Below are 14,283 nucleotides of genomic sequence, written 5' to 3'. Positions count from 1 at the left end.
TATTGTTGTACGCATGTGACATCTAAGTTATTCATACACTGCAGTAGTCTTCTCATCCAGCGGGTACTGCACAAAAACTTCAAAAATTCATAACTTTTGAACGAATTGTCTGATTTTCCTCAAACTTTCAATGATGTGTTCTACTAATATTGCTACATTCTCTCAATCCTTATGTTTATGAAGGTGAACTTGTCCTTTAAGAAAAAAAAACTTTCAATAAAACGTTGTTCGCCATTTATTCGACATAACACTAATGACTATGGTATTAAAAATCATAATTCCATTAATGTTCTGATCAAAACGTTTTTTACCCTCTCACTACGGAGTCATTCATGAAGGATGCCTACAAAGAGAAAACTTTGGCTTAATCTGCCTGTAAGCGCGTGCGCACCTGATGGCGGGATCTTGTGTTACGCACACGCATGATCGTTTTCGTGATCAACATTGAGTGATTTGACATTGTACGGTTGTTCTCTCGTAAGTTGATATTATGTCAATAATTATGCATTTATTCATTAACTCATTTACGATAATACTAGCTTGCCGTTGTATCCACATTTCCATTCGTCCAGCCGTAGTGGTAGGCACTGCCCCCAACCTTCAGGGATGGAGAGGGGGAGACATGCGACTGAGGTGCGACATCCAGGAGGAGCCCCTCATTGTGTACTGGTCAAAGGAGAGCGGCTCAGATCAGCAGCCGAGGACGATCAAGGCTAGATATGTCGATGGAAACTTTGAGAGGGTGGAGGAACGGTTCGACATCGACAAGAGCTTCAGCCTCGTCATTACGGACTTGGAGGTGGCAGATGAGGGTCTCTACTATTGTGACGTGACGCTGGCAAACCTTCAGGGTTTTGGAAATTCTAAATATTTGACAGTGCACTGTAAGTAATCTTTTGTTATGATAACACACTTCGAGGGGGCCAGGATTCCGATGATAAACAGTTTGTGAATAAACCTTCCTATTCAAGTAATGTGCAATTTTTGCCCCGTCACTGTACAGTCATGCTAGCCCGGAAACATTAAACTGCATATTACTTGAATATGAGACCATTCTGAGGCAAATAATTTGTAAACAAAAATAGATATATAATGTACTCTTAAATGAATCCCTGAAGAATTGGGGCATATCCCCTAGCATTCCCACTGATTCCCACTGATCAGTTACTAGCCATCCCCTTTAAATGTTATTATAAACTAAATGAAAACAGTGGTCAATACATACATTGCTACTCTCCTTATAAATGGCATAAATCAATGACGTTCTGCTAGTTTGATTTGATTGCTGATTGATTTGATTTTATTGTTCCACATCTGAAACCCAAATCATATGACACGTTCTACTGAACATCGCGTCGTAAATTAAAAAAAAAAAACACTATAAGAGAAGACAATATCGTGCAAACATTAAATTTGGGGGATCTACTGAAAAGTAGAGCTTGTAATGAATAGGTCCCTTGATGAAATGTTGTTCTTGTTAAAAAAACAATAACATAGAAACAAAAAGTATGAAAGGAAGGAAAGGGTCGTAAAGGAAAAGAAACAAATAAAACACATCAGAACATATTCAATTCAATTCAATTCAATTCAACAGTTTATTTATGTAATAGTTTATGTATGTTATTATAGATAACATAATGAGATAGCCACCTGTAATACGATTACAAGATTCCTCGTCACCCGGGCAACACAGTTACGTAACTATAGGAATAGGTAACATGTACATGACACATGATGATTCATGAATTCAGGTGTAGACTTGACTTGATCGACTCGGTAAGAAGAACAAAATGCATACTTGGAATACATAACGAGCAACGGAACTGATAAAGAAAAATGAAGTTGGAATTTAAAAAAAAAAGTATGTTATTATAGATATAAGCCCGCACGAGAGAATTATTTAGTTTGTGTATAAAAGAATTTAGTGACAGCGATTCAGTGATGTTAGAGTCAAGACTATTCTAGAATGTCGGACCTGTGTGTACTATTGTTTTAAGTGCAAATTCATTTCTGACAGGGGAAAAGTCAAAAGCGTAAGATAATTCGTCTTTGGTTAACTAGTACATAGATATCACAAGGGAGTAAGAATGTACGTTAAAAAAAAATCTTTAATAAGTTATTACTTTTGAAAAGTGGGCTTGTTGGCGCTAGATGATTGTATATATGATAAATCTTAAAAGCTCGTTCTTGTACTCGAATATAGACTCCCAAGGCAAATATGATGTAATAGAGATACGGAAGTAATAAAGTCGAATGTAAAGTGTGTAATATACAAAAGTATATATATTTGGAAAACGTACTGATATTGTGACCGTGCAAAAAAAAAGAAGAAAAAAAACAACAACAACAAAAAGTCGCATCCCATGATTTTACGTGATGACTCAGAAAAGCTAAAATGGGTTGCCGAGTCAATCTTGATTTTTTTTTTCAGATTTTCTGAAAAAGCTATGCTTCTTCTACATTATTCTTTAGTTTGGGATCATAACATGAATGGGAAAGTGTGTTTCCACCAGTTTTTCTACAACCCTTCTTTGGGTTTAATTTCAGTTTAATATTGGGCATGGGTTGTTTTATCTAAGTCATGTATAAGAATATAAAGAAAAATAACGCTTCGTTGCTTTCGAAACTGACCGTCCACCATTGTACGTACAGGTTATTTTACTTTTTACCCCGCGTTTATTCTGTTTTACAGACAAATGAATTAAAGTCTACTGTAAGATGTGTGAAAATGAATCTTACTTTTGGCGTAGAGACAACTTTGAGAAGAGAGATATAAGGAAAACGCACCATAATGTGATTATGTATTTTAGGTCTGTCATATATATTCCTTCTTATACTACCCAATGTGGCAAAATAACGAAGGTGTTTTTTTAATTTGTTGAAATAAAAAAAAAGAAATGTATTCTTATACAAAACATAACGTTGTTTAATTTTTTTTTTTAATCGACAGCGATAGCATCAAAACATGTAATCGAGCAATGCGTCTATATGACCCAGGCCACTCGGAGCCGATGCACATACCAGAGTCCCTCCTACATACATTCCATACGACTGACATGTGTCGTGAGTGGATTCAAACCTAACATTTCCATGTTATGGACCGACGAGTCGGGGGAGGGACTTAATTCTGTGGTTTCACAACAAACAACACTATCTGACAACACATACGAGAGGATCGAGACAATCATTGTTTCAACTAGACATGAAACAGAGCAAACCTTCGTCTGCATGGCTACCGGTGACTCGTTGAATGGAAGGTCGACCGCGGAAATCACCCTTCTCCCTTTATCAGGTTTCTTGAATCGTTGCCAGTATGTTTCCGAATGAACAGTGTTAACACGATAAATTAATTGATCAATTTAATATTAAAACAAATATTTTGATTCGAAAATGACGTGACGAGGAAGATCATTCTAATTGGGCATCCTTTTTCTTTTAGCAAAGTTTCTGTTTAGCTCCTCAATCGCAAAAAGTATCTAACAATTTTCACAAAAATGTTAATTACTTTCATGGAGATTATCTAGGGATAATAAAGAAATTATAAAATAAAGATATATTTTTCACAGTATTTTCTCTGAACAATATTCGAAAATAAGTATTTCGGTGCCACCCATGTGTTTGAGTATTTGTTGGCATTACGCAAACTTGTTAGACCTGAAATACTTCATATTATTATCTACATGTTAATCCTCCATTTCTAGAAAAGATCGGAGCAGTGTTTCTGTTGCTTTTATTTGAAATTTCAGAAGAATATGATAACTTGGATCTCATCGTTGGACTAGCCATTGGTGTGCCTGTCCTTTTTCTCCTTGGTGGAATCTTTCTACAAATATACTACCATGACCACCCTCCACGAAAAGGTGTGAATTGTGATTGGTATCATAACAAATGCTAACCGAACCGAAGTGAATAATACTCTATAATAGCCACTGAAACAAACAGGCATCAATTGATGTTAAACAATCAAATCATTGTATGTTTCTTCTGTGAATAGACGTGCCGATCAGATCTACATAACAATTTCATAGGTTATCTACCATAAAAATACGAAAATAAAATGTATAATACAACCAACGGTAATGGAATTTCGGATGCTTCTCAGAAACTCTGCCCCCGGTTACTGTCAGGTAAGTGGGTAACACCATTGATGACAACAATCGACCAAAACATTAGTTTGATTGCATCTTAACGCACACACATGCCCTTTCCCCATTTCATTGGATTATTGATCATTGCTGCTTATGATCTCGTCTTTATTGATGTTTTTATGTGTCACAGGTTGTGGCTGGAATCCCTATTGCAGACTACATAAGACACCTGACGAAGAAGAAGGATTGCTAATGGGTTTGAAATACATTAACACAAAACGTTTGTGTTTGTGTTTTTCTTTGTTGTTGTTGTTGTTGTTGTTTTTCTTTTTTTTTGGGGGGGGGGACTCATATTGATTTTTCTTTACATTTGTTAACAGGGAGAAGGGAAAATAGACTGAAATCTTCATTTGAGCACGGATCAAAACGATCGTACTTGTTCTATTTTTTCCTTTTCTTTGGTAGTGTACTTGCTTGTGTTCAAGCCATGTTGAGTTCCAATAGCAAATTATATGCGTCAAAGATACCTTACTTAAAAGCTGCTGAAGAAAGCTTAGACTCGGATTATCATTCAATAAAAAAAAAATCCATTGAAAACGTAGAAGTGTTCGTCTTTGTACATAAAAAAGTACAAACATTGGTCTAACAAATTTAAATACCAACAACCCCCTCCCTCCTATAATTGTTAGGGATTGTTCTGAAAGGCTCTACTATCTTGTTAATTTATCTTTCACATTTTCTACAATATCACCTTAATTAGTGAGACAGCCATTCGAAACAATATCGTTTGCCAAGAAAAAACATCATCATTAAAGTTGGTGGTTGACAAATAAATGGTTTTCTTTTTTGTTTTTGCCCCCCTTCTTCTTGGTTAACTGGAAAGTCCTTCACAGGATGGGTATAATTTACGAAATGCTCGTCTTTATGCCTCACGAAAATGTTTGAAGTTTTTTTCGACTGTCCCTTGGCAACTTGTGCGTCTCCTTAATTTCTTGCATTATTTTTTTTTTGTATGTGTGTGTGTGTTCAGACTTACTTTGATAAAGGTCTTTGACCAAAACGTCAGTCCAATTTTTTTTTTTGGTTCCTGCGGTGTTTATACGGCTGCTTTTACTCTGATATCTGGCTGCAGCTAGTCTCTTGCCGACGCATGAAGTTTATTGGTCCTGAGAGACCTCGCCGGCCTCGTCTCGGCGGTCGGCCCAGACATGCTAATCCATGTAGTAGTCTTGTCCCGGGAATAAATTGTTTTAACTTTCCCCATTTTCAATGTACGTTAAAACCTGATATATATATATATATATATATATATATATATATATATATATATAAACATACGGAGACGTGAGGCTGTACACGTGCGGGCTCGAGCCCCATAAAAGCACGAACCAAATTACGTATATATACATATATATATATATATATATATATACATATATATACATATATATATATATATATATATATATACATATATATATGTTTATGTGACCGTGCCCCTCAAAACGAACATTAAGTCGCACACACTGATTTTGCGTGAGGACTGAAAATAAGTGAAATGGGTCAACCTAGCCTAACTTGACTTTTTCATATTTTCTGAAAGAGCGGGTCTTCTTCTACATTGTGCTAAGATTTGGTATCTTAAAACGGGCAGAAAAGTGTGTTTTTTTTAGCAGTTTATCTCGAACATTTTTGGTAGAATAGTGTGATTAGGTGTGTCTGTAGAATCCCTTTTTCATTTCTGAAAAACCTTGTTCACACTCTTCAATTTCAACTCTAATAACTTTTGAAAGGATAGTGCTACTGCTTTGAAAGTTGGCATTGATTATGGACAGAATGTGTTAATGAGGCATGCTTAATTTCAGTTTAATCTGATAATCCCTTTATTATTGTTACTCTGGTGGTTTACTTACTGTTTTTTGTCCCATTCATCGCACAGCCAGCACGGTTTGGTAAAGATTAAGCGCTTGAATAGACACTGTACTTCAGAGCCTCTTTTCTCAGTTCACACTTTTCCTGAGTTTGCGCTTTCTTTTCAATATTTAGATAGGTTAGGAGAGTCCATTTGATTTGAGTTATACATCATTTTAAAGCCCAAAGTCTGCTCTTTCAGAATATGGTCTTAAGTAAAAATTTATGTCTGGCGACTTTTTGTATGTTTTGAGGTGCAGGGTCACATATATAATTAATATAATATATATATATATATACATATATATATGTATATATATTTTGAATTTATTTTCCCATGAGCAGCTCACAAATCTTTCGTCAAATATCTCTAACATCAACTACAACAACAACAACGACAACAAAAATGATAGTGCTACGTACACCAACCTGAAGGAAAAACTTATACCTCGATATCAGGAGTTTCGTTATCTACTGTACTTTACCTCGGCGTTAGGGACTGAACTAGGGCTTGATATCATCAACAGCTTGACGAAGGAAGGTGACAAGGACTTCTGCGATGACGTTGCCTTTGAATGTCATACTGAAGAGGCCACTAGAGCAGTGGGAGAACGATGGGACGAATATACAATATCACGGAGTTCGTCAGAGCATACACAGTCAGGAGTTGTCTTCATGCTACAGAATAACCAAGTGGTGAGTGATGCAACTTGGATTGTTGATTTCAAAATCCCAAATGGTATGTTTTAATGGCGACGCAACTCTGTCTTTCGCAGAGAATAACTTGGCGCAAACTGTGGACTCATTTTATTAAATTCCCAATCGATTCATATCCCGACAAGGAATTGGGGAAGATGAGATGCAAGATTTCGTTTAGATATCGAACGGTAAATTATTTTGTTATTGTTAAAAATTGTTTTCCTCTAATGCTACATTTGTAAGATCGTTATTTCTTTTTTATTTCATTAATTGATTAATTTATTTATTTATCTATTTTTGTACTGGAGCCTTATAAATAAACGTTCTCACTGGGCCAAGCAACATTTTGTATAGAGGACATTCTCTGAGAAAAGCTAAAACATATTTTACATACCTATACGCTCGAGTAAGATAGATCTGTTAAAGCTGCACTTTGCTGAACCATACTGATAATAGTGGTAAAAACATTCACGTTTAATCATGATTATATTGATTAAGCTGTAGGTGATAGGGGTTGACATTTACGAACGGAATTAAGCATGCATTCTCTTTCTTTTTCACAACTGTTAACAACTCATGTAATAGTAAAAAACAAGATCAATGGAATGAACCTAGCCTTTCGTGCCCTTGTGTATCTCCAAATTTCTAAAGCGATTGGATCTTTGATTTCCGACAATATGCTTTCGTTGATGATTAATGTTCATTATAATCAATCATTATAATTCTTTTTTTCTCTTAGCGATCGTTATTCATTCGATCTGTGATCTCTGGAAAAATTATGTCACGTGACTTAGCGGAGGGTATGTGTTCAAGCTCTGTCTTGAACAAAGTCGCAGTACATGACTCGCAATTTCACTCGGAATACTACAACATCCTCAGCGAAAATGGTTCTAAATGTCAGGTAAGGTCATATCTCCATAGCTCGATAAACAAGTCGTTTATGATAATCAACTTTATGTTCAAATGCAATGCAATATCTTGTAAGTGGGTTTTGAAAATTCTTGCTGATGAATATCGAGGGAATAAAATTGCATTCGAGGTGGGAGCACGGGGGGGGGGGGGATTATTACGTGTATTATAGGTTTCCGTTAAATGTCATAATTCTGTCATTCAAGTTCCTGTTTATTCTAATTAGTATTAAAATTTTAACTTCACCAGCATGACGGTAAATCTAAGGCATATACAGGCACATTAGGCATTGTAAAGAAACGAGCAGAATAGAAAAGGTGGATTGACACCTCCGAGAGAAACAATTTCGACCACATTGAAACTGGTAACATGAACCTTGTATACGTCTTGTTTGTTGTTTACACCTATCTTATTGATTTACTTTTGCGGGACCCTGTGGGATCATTCTGTGTCAGTTCGTCTGTGTCAGTTTGTCAGTTTCATGCATTTTGTAGTTAGTGTTGGGGCATTGGACCTTTTAATGTATGCAATGTAATCAACGAGTATGATTACGACTGCCGTTGTGTTGTTTGACAACCCCACAATACACGAACACACAAAAACATAGAACTATATAACATAGAAACATAAAACTATAAAACATAAAACTATATGCAAGCCTTCATCGTTGTGCATTCTCCATTGTACATCCTAACTCCATCGACCATTCTTAAATTAGGATATTGATCACCTGAACACACACACACACACAAAAAAATGAACGCCCCCCAAAAATTCAATCGGAGTATGTATTCGGCCGGGAAAACTTATATATATATATATATATATATATATATATAGAGAGAGAGAGAGAGAGAGAGATAAAGCTTTTGAATGTACGTATAGGTGTTTAACTCCGTCTCATGATATCACAATAACTTTGAATGGGTACCTTCATAGTATCCATGTAGTAAAACTTTTACACCTGAACTTAGATTTTTTTATGGATACATGACAGATGATAGGCGTGTAGTGCTGTCGCTTCATTCATCGAACAGTTCCTTGAAATGTATTCACGTCTTTTACCTGTTACAAATGTATAGGGTGATATCATCCATCACACGGGGATGGTCCTAACAAATTGGAATACATGTGAAACATTAAAGACAAGGTACAGTTTTGATTGAGATGGGGATTCGGGTTTGTCAATGAACATTAGAAAAGAGGAATTAGAAGTTTATTTGATGAAAATTGGATTTTAAAAGTCCGAGATATCTAGACTAAAACTAAAAGTAAGTTCTTCCAATAAATGGTGATTTCCTCTTTCATTATATGACCTCCTTTTTTTTTCCATATTTCAGCCATCTCACAACCGATTTCTATCAAATAAACTTTTAATTCCTCTAAAATTATGCTCTTTAGTATTTCATATAAATGTTTTCTAATTACCTTTAAAAAGTCAAAATTTAAATCCCTATCTCAACCAAAAACATATCGCTTTAAACCTGTGAAGCTTTCCTTTCAGTTTCGGTTTTGTTGTTGCTTTTGTTTTAATAACATTCATGGAACACCTGGTAATAGTGGTACTCGAACAGATTCATTTTTTTTTTTTAATAGAAGTTGTTTTTTGTTTGTTTTTGTATCCAAAACAGTAAAGTCATAAATATACAAAATAAATAATGTTGAACAATACATAATTAAGCATGAATCAAAACACCTTAGCCGATGCCAATCACCTGATATGGAGACTGAACATTTCCTCTTTTCCATCCTCTCTCAGTAAAATTGACAATCTAGCAATTGTCTGGAACACTTTAAAGGGTGTGTACAGTTCTGGTCGGGGTGAGGATTTAGCTTTTAACGTTTTGCGAGATATTCAGAAACCACTCTATAAGATTTCAAAGAGCATGCAATTCTGAGGGGTATCAAAAGTTTATTGATGAAAATCGGTTTTGAAATGTCAGATATATCCAAAAACAACGTGAAACAAAGAGATCCTAATAAAGTTGTGGCATGTCGCCTCTTATTATTTTCACTTTTGGGGACATCTCAGCCATTTGAAAAACAATTTCCATCAAATAAACGTTGAATCCTTCTTAAAATCACATGCTCTTTCATATTCAATTTTTTTTCAATTCAATTCAATTCAATTCATTTATTTTCATTCTTCTTGTTTTTCTTTTTCAACAAAAACATAACACAAGATAAATCAGGTTTTATATCATAAACAAAGAACATTTGCCTTTGCAATTAATAAATAGTATCAATAAGCATAAGAGCGCATATGGCAAAAAAATAATATTACAAAGTCATGCTTCAGTTAAAAAAAAAGGAAGAAAGAATAGAGAGGTCCACTAAAAAGCAAAGTTTGTAGATTGTGAACCACTCATAAAACTTATGAATTACTTATTTACAAACACTTGTGACAAATATGATATACGACAGGACGAGACAAAACAGAAGAAACACAACAACATGACACAACTTGCCAGAATAGATGAACAGAATGGAAGGAAAGAAAGAAAAAAGAGAGAATGAGAGAATGCCTACACGCTGAACAAGGGAAATGGAACAGGTCTTTCATATTTCATAAGAGGTTTCTCATTATCTCTCTTAGGAAAGTTCAAAACATGAATCCCCACCTCAACCACTACTGGACAGTCCCTTTAAGGCTTCACTAAAGAATCACAATTTTCAACAGGCATTGAATTACAAACTCTCTTGAAGGAGTTTGCGCCTTTGAACATTATTTTTTTCTCTTTGACATATATATAGTGTGTCATACAAATGCCGTTAATTATCATCATCATTATCATCATCTTGCAAAAAAAACAAAACAAAACAAAAAACCTGAAAGTCTTAGCGACAGGGCCAACTGTACCAAGTCGCTGTGCAGGGAATACCAGACCAAGCTGTTTTGTGTTTCATTTTCTTTTCTCAGTATATGCTTCATTGGTGGTGACCATAACTGTAAAAAACCGGGAGAATATGAGTAAAGTGACAAGACACCTAGTCAACATCCTAAATTTTCCATGGTCAGAAGCAAGTAAGATTTAACTTGAAAATGCAAGTCTACAAAACTGTCACCTAGAGGAATAGGACTATGAGCTTATATTTTTCCTTTTTTAATTGTTATTGTTTATTTCTATTTATTTATTTCTTTTTACAGATTCAAGATCTGGAAATGTCTTTTGAAGACAACGATGAGGATTCTCAATATCATTCCCCGAATATGGAAAGAGACTTGGCCCGATGGGTGTGTGCGATGCCGAGACTTTCAAGCTTCAATCTGACATGCGACTATTCACACGAGAGTTTCTTCTCAACAGCCGCTGCCTCAGCATCATCCTGCCAGGTACAGTAAAAAAAAGAATGCCTAGATTTACATGCATGTATTTTGATGGTAGATTGAGTGTAGATTTTGTTGAAGAGACCATTTCTTCACCTCTAGGCTCATTCAGTGTGACATTATGATTAATGAAGCTGTAAAACATTGATCGTAACTTGCGCTTGATCTTTATAACACAGAAAATTGAAATTAACAACAAGTGAATTTGCAGCTTTCGAGATATTTGAAATTGGTCTCAGCGGTGTGTAAAATATCGGTGTTCAGAAATTCATAAGTATGCTTGGATTGGTCAATATGGTTACAGTATAGGATACCTTAGCACTGCCCTGACAACAAATCGTTTTGACACATTTTGCAAAACAAATATAATAAAAAAGGGTGAATCAAAGTCTGCTCAACTCAAGGTAACATATGAATGAGACTATTGTGACCGCGCATCACAAAACAAACAAAAAGTCACACCCCTTGATTTTACATGAGGACTCGAGAAAGGTGAAACCGGTCAATCAAGTCAATTTTGAGTTTTCCATATCTTCTGAAAGAGCTACGTATCCTTCTTCTACATTATTCGTAAGTTTGGGTTCATAAATTGAATGGGAAGGTGGGTTTTCAGCAGTTTTTCTGCAACCCTTTTTTGGGAGAGTGGTGTGATCAGGTTTTTTTTAGAGGCCCCTTTTCATTTCTTGAAAATCCTTTGCACAGTTTTCACTTTCAACTCTAATAACTTTTGAAAGGATAATGGTACTGCTTTGAAAGTTGACATTTATTATGGACAGAATGTGCTAATAGAGCATGTTCAATTTCAGCTTAATCTGATAATCCCTTGTTGTTGCTGCAGTGGTTTACATCATGTTTTTGTCCCTTTCATGGCACAGGTAGCACGGCTGAGTAAAGATTAAGCGCTTGAATAGACTCTGTACTTGAGTGCCTCTTTTCTCAGTTGAAACTTTTCCAGAGTGTGTGCTCTCTTTCCAATATTTAGATAGGCTAGGACAGATCATTTGAATTGAGTTATACATCATTTTAAAGCTTAAAGTCTGCTCTTTAAGAATCTGCCCTTAACTAAAAATCCATGTCTGGCGACTTTTTGTTGGTTTTGTGGTGCAAGGTCACATTTAATCACTTTGCTTCACAGATTCAAGATCTGAAATTGTCTTTTAGAGGGGGGATTGATGATTTACCAAATCATTCCTCTATGGGAGGGGACTTGGCCCGATGGGTGTGTGCAGTGCCAAGACTTTCGAGCTTGAATATGACATGTGACTACGTGCCCGAAAATTTCTTCTCAACAGCCGCCGACTCAGCATCATTCTGTCAGGTAAAGTCAGAAGGACATTTCCAAGAGTTCAACTTGTTTATTTTTCCCCTACTTCATGTTATTTTTTTCTTTTCGTGTGTGAGTTAGTCTTCTGACAGTATGGGAACGCTGTAGTATGCCTCCAGCCCAGACAACTTATCGTTTTGAAACATCTTGCCCCACCACACCCATCCCTAACCCCCATAAAAAAAAGAGAGTCAGGAGATCCAATTTCAAAGTCTGTCGATTCGAGAAAAAACATGTATAGAACGCATTAATGTCTCACTTGAGTCAGGAATACATGAAATATAATCATTTCTGTTTTGAACGGTAAATGGGAAGGTAAACATGTCAATATCTGGCTTCCAAGAATGGTAAGTACTTTTGTCAAGTCACGTGTATAATATTTGATTAGTCTTTTTTAATAATAAAATTGCGGCCTATTTATTAACTCTGTTTTTTTTGGACATAGATTCAAGATCTGATATTGTCCTTTAAACGTGAGAATAATAATTCTCGACATCTTTCTCTGATGGGAGAGGACTTGGCCCGTTGGGTATGTGCAGCACCAAGTCTTTGTAGCTTCGATCTGACATGCGACTACGTGCCCGAAAATTTCTTGTCCACAGCCGCTGCCTCAGCGTCAGCCTGTCAGGTAAATGTAGTTTATATTTTCTATGTTCCTTAATTCATATCTTCTTTTTTTTTCTTTACGCTTAACTATAATTCAATTAAGGTAAAATGAAGGTAGAATACACCATTGATCGAGCGGATGATGGAAAATAATTTATTACACTTTTAAGGACTCTTAGGTTTTAGAATATGATACAAAACTGTCAACATGACGTGTCCAAGAAGGTTTTTGGTCAATGGTTAATCCTAACAATGCGGTGTGCATGATTTCCAGGATCGTGTCATCTAAGGTGATATCAATAATGGGTAGACTATAATGACTTGTTAAAAATCTTACGTTTTATTTTTTGAAGGTTTACTCTTATGTTAGATAGTAATGTTTCGAGTTCAGAGACCAATGTGTTAAAGGGACTATACAGTACTGGTTGAGGTGGGGATTCATGTTTTGAACACTCCTAAGTGAAAAAATGAGAAACCTCTTATGAAATATGAAAGATCATGTAATTTTAAGAAGGATTCAACGTTTATTTGATGAAAATTGGTTTTCAAATGGCTGAGATGTCCCAAAAAGTGGTAATAATAAAAGGCGACAGGCCACGCCTTTTATTAGGATCTCTTTGTTTCATCTTGTTTTGGGATATCTCAGCCATTTCAAAACCGATTTTCATCAAATAAACTTTTGATACCCCTTAGAATTGCATGCTCTTTGACATCTCATAGAGTGGTTTCTGAATATCTCGCAAAACATTAAAAGCTCAATCCTCACCCCAACCGGAACTGTACACATCCTTTAATGAAAACGTCAGGGTCTGGGTGTGAAAGGAAAACGTGTTAGTCGTCTTCTATCCTTTTTTTTTTGTTGTTGTTCTTGCAAAGACCGTCACAAAATAGGATGTGTCATTTTACCATCTCTTCCTAACCTCACATTGAAATTTATCTTTGAACAATATAACTTACATCTTCTATTAAACCAACTCGTTAGAGCAGGTGCCCATAGCAGACAAAGAAGGTGATGCCAAGAAAGGCAAAGCTAGGCAGGAAGTGTGATATTATGTGGGTGGAAAGTCGTAGCGCAACTCTCCCCCCTCTCCGAAGAATTCTATACCGTCACCGAAAAGCCTGACTTCTCCTTAGTTCAACCCGCCAGCACAAGCCGGGAAGCGTTTTTTTTTTCTTTTTTTTTAGACGGCACAGATTGGGGCATGGCGCGTATTAAACCTATGGGAAACACGTTGGGTTAGGGTTAGAGTTTAGGGTTAGGGTTAGGGTTAGGGTTAGGGTTAAGGTCTGATGGTTAGGGTAAGGGCTTGGGTTAGAGTTAGGGTTAGGGTTAAGGTCCCCAATCTGTGCCGTCTAAAAAAAACTCGCAGCCGGGAAAGTAACAACCAAGAGACCACTATACAGGAGCAACAGCAGCA

Source organism: Diadema antillarum, unplaced genomic scaffold, assembly GCF_040938485.1.
Source record: "Diadema antillarum isolate AM-2024a unplaced genomic scaffold, OU_Dant_1.0 seq00000457_RagTag, whole genome shotgun sequence".
NCBI lineage: Eukaryota > Metazoa > Echinodermata > Echinoidea > Diadematoida > Diadematidae > Diadema > Diadema antillarum.
Note: the sequence above shows the minus strand (reverse complement) of the source record.